Here is a 9,385-nt window from a genome sequence, read left to right on the forward strand (position 1 = left end):
GTAAAATGAAAGGTTTTTATTTCAGAGTAGAGACCGAGTCACTTATTAGTGAGCGATTTTAAAACCAGTATCGGATTTGCTAGTCACGAACCAAAAGGAAAATTATATAATCCTAGAAATAGGAAAAGAAGATATTACTCCCAAAATAGTTCATATTTCCCCTATTTTAAAATGTTAGCTTTTTAATATTCTATCTTAAAATTGAATAGCTGAAATGATAACACAGAAACTAGGAACTCATTTGTCAAGGTTAATTTACTGACGAATCAGAAGGGAATTTAGATAATCTTATAAATATGAAAAAAGGCACTCCTCTTGCTTGAGGGGTACACTCGGGCACACTATTCTATCTAGTTTCTATTCCTCTTGTTTTGTTAAAGTTTTAATAGTTTGTATAGGAAATATTTATTTTTTAATGTTGTTACTCTTCTTAGATTATTTTCCTTTTTTCCTTTCCTCACTAGGCTATTTTCCCTGTTGGAGCCTGCTATTCCAACTTGGGTTATAGCTTAGCAAGTAATAATAATAATAATAATAATAATAATAATATATTCCCTATTTTAAGATTTAACCTCTTAATATTCCACCCAAGGTCAATTAGAGTTCATACGTGAATTTTTAGTTTTCCGATCTGGTCATAAGTTCCTTATATCGAATCTCCTGACTCAAGATCACAATGATTTTCAGAATCTTTGATTGACACCTTCGCATTCTTCAATGACAGCAGCTCAGGGAGTCTCAGGATTCATTTTTTTTACTTTCATTTCAAAAGGATCAGTGTGCTTTGAGTTCAATGATGCATTTAGAATTTGTTGCTTTTTCCACACAGAATAATGTCATGTTCTTCTTCTTCTTCTTCTTCTTCTTCTTCTTCTTATAAATAGATGTTTGTTTTCCTTTGGAATCTTTTCTTCAAGGGTGTTGACCCCCTCATTATGTGAAGGTGGTTGTATCACCGAATTTTTTGTCCACCTAAATACTCTCCCACTCTGCAACATGTATCGCTTGTGTGAACGGAGGAGCAATGAGATAGTGTTTATTTGCGAGCGAAGCGAGCCACTGCGGAGCAAAGACCAGTCAGTTAATAATAATAATAATAATTATTATTATTATTACTTACTTACTAAGCTACAATCCTAGTTAGAAAAGCAGGACGCTATAAGCCCAGGGGCCCCAACAGGGAAATAGCCCAGTGAGGAAAGGAAACAAGGAAAAAATAAATATTTTAAGAACAGTAACATCTAATTAAATATTTCCTATATAAACTAAACTTTAACAAAGCAAAAGAAAGAGAAACCAAAAAGAATAGCGTGCCTGAGTGTACCCTCAAGCAAGAGAACTCTAACCCTAGACAGTGGAATACCATGGTACAGAGGCTATGGCACTACCCAAGACTAGTGAACAATGGTTTGATTTTGTAGTGCCTTCTCCTTGAAGAGTTAGTATTAGTTCATTGAACAACATACTTGCACATACATTTATTATTGTAGTCAACGACTGACACAGATAGGAATGATTTTAAGAATTTTCTAAAAACCAGGAAGTGAATAATTACTTATTTTCATTGATCAACATACTTGTAGATATACTTACAAGTGTGGGTGACGATTGACATGGTTCGGAAGGATTCTCGTTTTCTATGCGAGCAGCGGGCCTGGTTACCCAACCATAAACCTTGGACTCAACAGTCTACCCACGTGTCCATGCCGCTTTTGGCCAAGGTCTAAATATGCTAGACCTTGCTTTTGGCACAAGACGTTAGGCGAGTCATTTCGAATACGATTGAAAAACTTTTTAACCCCTAGATCATGTGTCTTTAATGCTTTTTAAAATTATACTTCAAGCATATTTCTCAAGTTACGTATTCGGAATTCTGACTAAAGTAATAACTAATTTAACTGATCTACGCTAAACAGATGTAGACGAATGAGTAATGTCCTTAGTTTCAGATAAAAAAAAAGTTATTTCAAGGATTAAGTTTGAAATATTACCTTTGCACTGTATATTAAGAAGAATTTTAGTGATATAAGCTGCTATTATCCCAAATTAGTAAGGATAGAAGAAACTTAATATGTAAGTAGCTCTTCTAGTACAAGGACTCTCCGAAATCGAGCGAAACATTCTAGTGTTGGTGGCCTATTGGGGAACGTCCCCTGACTGGGGGTCGAGTCCCGCGCTTAAGCTCGATAGTTTCTTGTGGTTTCTGCAACCTCACCATCCTTATGAACTATGGCTGGGTGTTTGGGGGGAGCTTAAAGGTCTACTTGCTGAGTCAGAAGCCATTGGTTTGCTCTCCCTGGTCCTAGCTTGGGTGGAGAGGGGGCTTTGGCGTTGATCTTAAGTATATATGGTCAGTCTCTAGAACATTGTCCTGCTACGGCATTGTCACTCTCCCTTGCCTCTGTCACTCACGATCGGCCTTTAAACCCTGTACCATGACTTTCCATTATCTTGGTTTAACCTTCCAAGATCCCCTTTCTGCCTTGTTCTTCCACAGCATCCAAATTAGTAACAACGATTATGGAAAAGGCAAAGAGACAATAAATTAAGAGAGGAAATTCGCCGAGGAAAGGAATAATGGAAAGGGGAATAATTACCTGCCTCTCTTATCTTCTTTATGAGATGCCAAAGATATGATGCGTTAAAAGGGAAAAGAGAGAAATAAATAAAAGAAAAAAAGGGTAATATCCCAACTGGTTGTCACCAAACAATCGGCTCTTTTCATCTTGTTTGTGACTCGTATTTTCCCAATCGAGATTAGAAGAGAGAGAGAGAGAGAGAGAGAGAGAGAGAGAGAGAGAGAGAGAGAGAGAGATAATATAATGTAGGATAGTGAGCACAATATAGGATAGAGAATACGAAAAAATAATCACACAAGAGAAAGAGAGAGAGAGAGAGGAGAGAGAGAGAGAGGAGAGAGGAGAGAGAGAGAGGGAGGAGGAGAGAGAGAGAGAGAGATAATATAATGTAGGATAGTGAATACAATATAGGATAAAGAATACGAAAAAATAATCACACAAGAGAGAGAGAGAGAGAGGAGAGAGAGAGAGAGAGAGAGAGAGAGAGAGAGAGAGAGAGAGAATATAATGTAGGATAGTGAACACAATATAGGATAGAGAATACAAAAAAATAATCACACAAGAGAGAGAGAGAGAGAGAGGAGAGAGAGAGAGAGAGGAGAGAGAGAGAGAGAGAGAGAGAGAGAATATAATGTAGGATAGTGAACACAATATAGGATAGAGAATACAAAAAAATAATCACACAAGAGAGAGAGAGGAGAGAGGAGAGAGAGAGAGAGAGGAGAGGAGAGGAGAGAGAGAGAGGAGAGAGAGAGAGAGAGAGAGAATATAATGTAGGATAGTGAACACAATATAGGATAGAGAATACGAAAAAATAATCACACAAAAGAGAGAAGAGAGCGAGAGAGAGAGAGAGAGAGAGAGAGAGAGAGAGAGAGGAGAGAGAGAGAGAGAGAGATAATGTAATGTAGGATAGTGAATACAATATAGGATAAAGAATACGAAAAAAATAATCCCACAAGAGAGAGAGAGAGAGGAGAGAGAGAGAGAGAGAGAGAATATAATGTAGGATAGGTAATACAATATAGGATAGGAAATACGAAAAAATAATCACACAAGAGAGAGGGAGAGAGAGAGAGAGAGAGAGAGAGAGAGAGAGAGAGGAGAGAGAGAGAGAGAGAGAAAGAGAGAGAGAGAGAGAGATTCTCCAGGTAGCCAAAGGTTAAAGAAAGCGAGAGGCAATTTTGTAAGAAAGATGCTCTCAGATTTAGTCTCGCTTCGGTTAAGAGTGAAAGTATGAGATTAGACAATAACATGAAATTAAAACTAAACGAGGGGATAAGAAGGAAAGAAAATAAAGCGAATATAGAATAGGAAAGATTCGATACTCAAAATAAACATCCTGGTTCCTCGGCCTTTGAAATCCAAAGATAACGCAGAGCTGACCTCTCACGGCCCTATCTGACAGAGATAAGGTAGAAAGGGTTAATGAATCCACAGAGGGTTGGGGGAATAGAATTTCGCTTTCTCTCTAAAAATATCGGTATAGGCTTCGTCTTCTTCTTCTTCTTATTATTATTATTATTATTATTATTATTATTATTATTATCATTTCTTTCTGTCTTAAAATATCGATATATTATTATTATTATTATTATTATTATTATTATTATTATTAATACTATTATTATTATTACTATTATTATTATTATTATTATTATTATTATTATTATTATTATATTATTATTATTATTCCTAGCTGGAATAATAATAATAATAATAATAATAATAATAATAATAATAATCCAACAAGGACAGTGGCACAGCGAAGAGAGGAAGTAAGGAAATGATTAAACTGTATATGAGAGGTAATGAATTGAAAATGTAACATAGTTCAAGATCAGTAACAACGTTAAAATGGATTTTTTACACATTCACGTTTATATTTATGCGAAGAGAGATTTCTGAAGAAAGTATTATACGGGAAAAGTCTTGAAATATTTATAAAAAAATAAAGAACACAGGGCCATTTTAACCTGTCTTTTCAGTTTCTCTATAATTCCTCTATACTCCAAATTTTCACTTCATTTTATTCATTACATAAAACGCTCCCACTATTGTAGACAAGTTGACCCAGGGAGGGTGTACCGCTTACAGTTGGCCTCGCTTAGCTCGTTATAGAAGGTATTATAGGGTTTCTTAGGGATCATTGCTTGTGGACCCGCAGGTATTGCGTATGGATTCCGCTGGTATTACGTATGGACCCTGCTGGTATTGCGTATGGACCCCGCTGGTATTACGTATGGACCCCGCTGGTATTGCGTATGGATTCCGCTGGTATTACGTATGGATCCCGCTGGTATTGCGTATGGACCCCGCTGGTATTGCGTATGGATTCCGCTGGTATTACGTATGGATCCCGCTGGTATTACGTATGGATCACGCTGGTATTACGTATGGATTCCGCTGGTATTACGTATGGATTCCGCTGGTATTGCGTATGGACCCCGCTGGTATTACGTATGGACCCCCCGTGGTATTGCTATCTGTCTGATTTTCATGCGTTGTGTTTTAACTTGAGGAGGTGTAATGAACACGAAAGCGCTGGGCCAAGTCTTCGTTTTTCCTTTATCCTTCCGGTTCGCTGTCATATATATATATATATATATATATATATATATATATATATATACGGAGAGAGAGAGAGAGAGAGAGAGAGAGAGAGAGAGAGAGAGAGAGAGAGAGAGAGAGAGAGAGAGAGAGAGAGAGAGAGATAATATATATATGCAAATATAGAAAAAATTACTTTGAAAGACAGAGAATGAGTATGTTTAGTATATGCAAATAGGAAACAGGTGTAGTGAGAGGAAGTGAGATAGAGAGACAGACAGGCAGACAGAGAGCCAGTTAGCTGTCTAAATCTGGTATGCAAATAGACAGAATAAACCATAAACAGGAAGCCTTAGCTAACAGGATCCTGTCCAGACCCGGCCAAGTGCCTCGCTTCTATCAGGGGGCCAACGGCATCTTGACTCCTTAAGGACACGGTTTAACTTATGTCTAAAGTTTATCACATTCTCCATACAACCTCATGCATTTGTGACCGACTCCACCTTTCGAACGCGGTTCGACAGGCAATTGTTTGAAGTGATGTTCGAACAATGAACAAGGTATTTGGTTGTCGAACACGTTGTGGGCGGGGCTTCATTGTCCATAAACCTCATGCATTTGTGACTGACTCCACCTTTCGAACTCAGTTCGACAGACAATTGTTTGAAGTAATGTTCGAACATGTGAACAAGGTATTTGGTTGTCGAACACGTTGTGGGCGGGGCTTCATTGTCCATAAACCTCATGTATTTGTGGCTGACTCCACCTTTCGAACTCGGTTCGACAGACAATTGTTTGAAGTGATGTTCGAACGTGTGAACAAGGTATTTGGTTGTCGAACACGTTGTGGGCGGGGCTTCATTGTCCATAAACCTCATGCATTTGTGACCGACTCCACCTTTCGAAAGCGGTTCGACAGACAATTGTTTGAAGTAATGTTCGAACATGTGAAAAAGGTTGTCGAACACGTTCGTAGAACGGTTCGACTAGTTTGTTCTCCCCTGACTATTGTGGGCGGGGCTTCATTGTCCACAAACCTCATGCATTTGTGACCGACTCCACCTCTTCGAACCGTTTGGTAAGCAGGTTCGAGAATCGGGTTCGTCTAACCGTTCTAACGTGTAAACTAACTCTAGTCTATCTCTATAGGATATGACAGACTCATTTTCTGTCTTGAATCGCATCGGTTGCAGGGATGCCATTCTTACGATAATTATCGTACATGTACAATTGTTTTGAGTCCGGTACGATATACGATACATACCTTAGGTATATACATATGTGTGTGTGTGATTAAACAATTATACTAAAATATTCTAAAATAAGTCAATCATGTAACTCCTTAATAATTATATTGAAACTGTGTACGATGCTTTTGGTTGAAAAAACGACAATTTTAAGGTTCATGTACGATAATCCAGTGGAAATAATCTGGCAACCCTGCTCGGTTGGTTTCCGAGATGTGGCAGGGCAAACGGGTATGGGAAATAGTATGGAAAGTAAACTGCCTTTCAAGGTCCTCCAGGTGATGGTAAAAACGTGTACCGGGAAACCATTGCTTTTTGGAAGTGGTCCTTTTAATGGGGCAAGGTGAACTTGCACATACATAAAGTACATACATATAGTACATAGATAAAGTACATATTCGTATACGGCAACTTTACTTATAGTAAATTTCAACCGGATTTGCGAACATTATAATTGGTAGTGAAAGTTGAACTAATTTCTAATTCCAGTTAGTTTTTATTTAGATCTTATTGAAAATTCATCATCATCATCATCATCATTATCTCCTCCAATGCCTATTCACGCAATAGGCCTCGGTTAGATTTCGCCAGTCGTCTCTATTTTGAGCTTTTAATTCAATATTTCTCCATTCATCATCTCCTCCTACGCCTATTCACGCAAAGGGTCTCGGCTAGATTTCGCCAGTCGTCTCTATCTTGAGCTTTTAAGCTTTTAAATCAATACTTCTCTATTCATCATCTCCCACTTCACGCTTCATAGTTCTCAGCCATGTAGGTTTTCCAACTCCTCTAGTGCCTTGTGGAGCCCAGTTGAGAGTTGGTTGAACTAATCTGTCTTGGGGAGTGCAAAGAGCATGCCTAAACCATCTCCATCTACCCCTCGCCATGATCTCATCCACATATAGCACAGTAGTAATCTCTCTTATAGTTTCATTTCTAATCCTGTCCTGCCATTTAACTCCAAAATATTCTTCTGAGGGCTTTATTCTCAAATATAGTTTAATTCAAATTTGGAGCTTGCCAATTCTTAATTCCAGTTAGTTTTTATTAGATTAAATGTTAAAATTGTATTCAAATTGAAGCAGTGGTTCAAGAGTGCCTTATAACCAGCTTAGGTTAGGTATGGTTGATGTGATTGACAGCTGAAATATTGATCTATTTGTGATTATTATAACGGACATTGTTTTTAATATAAACTCAATATTGGCTTACCTTACACGTTAATGTATTAGTTACATTCTTTTCTTCCCAAACTGTACTAAAAGTTTTGATTTAACGTTTATTTTGTAAAGTTATATTCTCATACGAAATTAGTTTCTTGACTTGGCATGATATAAGATATTTTTTTTTTATTCAAGATATAAGGTCATTTCTTTATTGATTCATCAAGTATAATTATTATTATTATTATTATTATTATTATTATTATTATTATTATTATTATTACTAGCTAAGCTACAGCCCTAGTTGGAAAAGCAGGATGCTATACCCCCAAGAGCTCCAACAGAAAAAATTGCCCAATGATAGAAGGAAATGAGGAAATAAATGAACTACAAGAAAGGTAATTAACAATTAAAAAAGAATAAGATATTTCAAGAACAGTAACATAGTTTAAAACAGACCTTTGAACACTTAGCAAGTTTTACAACCTTCTTTAAAAGCATTTGTTCTTTATAAGAAAAATCTAAGATTTCCTCTGAGAATATTGGACGATTAACTTCCTGTTAAGATGATGAGGACAAAAGGTTCAAGCATGGTTTGAGGAAGCGAAGCTCTTTAAGGAATATTATCCATACAGGGCAAAATTAATTTCGCTTCAACAAAAATCTATAAAAAGGAAACAGTACCATAGGAGTACTACATTGGGGGGAAAAAAAAAAAAAAAAAAAAAAAAACGTAAAAATCCTGGATTAAATGTTGCCAGAATTTACCGTTTTAGAAACGGATATATTGACGTAAAGGAGTGATATTACGGTCACCAACCCGTAAAAGATAATAACAAAGTAGGGTAAAAATTATGGTCGCCTGTATTTTACTGAAATACAGCTGAGAACTTTTACGGAGAGTTTCCGATTAAAATTACGGTTATTTAACAGAGTACTTAAGTAGATTGCATAATATTCAACCAAACATAGATATACTTGCGTGAACAGAATAGCAATGAGATAAGGTTTATTTGCGAGCGAAGCGAGCCATGGTGGAGCAAAGACCAGCCAGTTAATAATAATGATAATGATAATAAAAATAATAATAATAATCATTATTATTATTATTATTATTATTATTAGTTACTTACTTACTAAGCAACAATCCTAGTTGGAAAAGTAGGCTGCTATAAGCCCAGTGGCCTCAACAGGGAAAATAGCCCAGCGAGGAAAGGAAACAACCAAAAATTTAATTACACTTAATAAAGCATCCTGAAAGTCAAATAATTCATGTATGTTAGTTTACGAGTAACGTGCAATAAATACTTCAGCCAGATTGTATAACAGTATTCTGAAGCTTAAGGTTTAAAGGCCACTCATGAATTGCAGGGGCAAGAAACAGTGACATTGCCCTATCAAGCAGGACAATGCCCTAGAGACTGAGCATATATACATATGATAAGGGCCTAAGCCCCCCACTCCACCCAAGCTAGGACAAAGGAGGGCCAGGGAATGGCTACTGATGATTCAGCAGATAAACCTGTAGGCTTTTCAAAAGATATATATATGTGTATATATATATATATATATATACTGTATATATATGTATGTATATATATATATATATATATATATTTATATATATACATTCATAAGTATAACTATATATACACACACATATATATATATATATATATATACACACACATATATATATATATATATACACACACAAGAGGAAGAATTTAGTGATGATAGTAAAAAATTATTACTGCGGAATACACCTAACAAAATTTATGTCAACATCCATACGCAAACATCAAAACTAACACGCACATTGAAAGAAAAAGTCAAAATCACTCAC

The sequence above is a fragment of the Palaemon carinicauda genome, chromosome 37, assembly GCF_036898095.1.
Source record: "Palaemon carinicauda isolate YSFRI2023 chromosome 37, ASM3689809v2, whole genome shotgun sequence".
NCBI classification, from domain to species: Eukaryota; Metazoa; Arthropoda; class Malacostraca; order Decapoda; family Palaemonidae; genus Palaemon; species Palaemon carinicauda.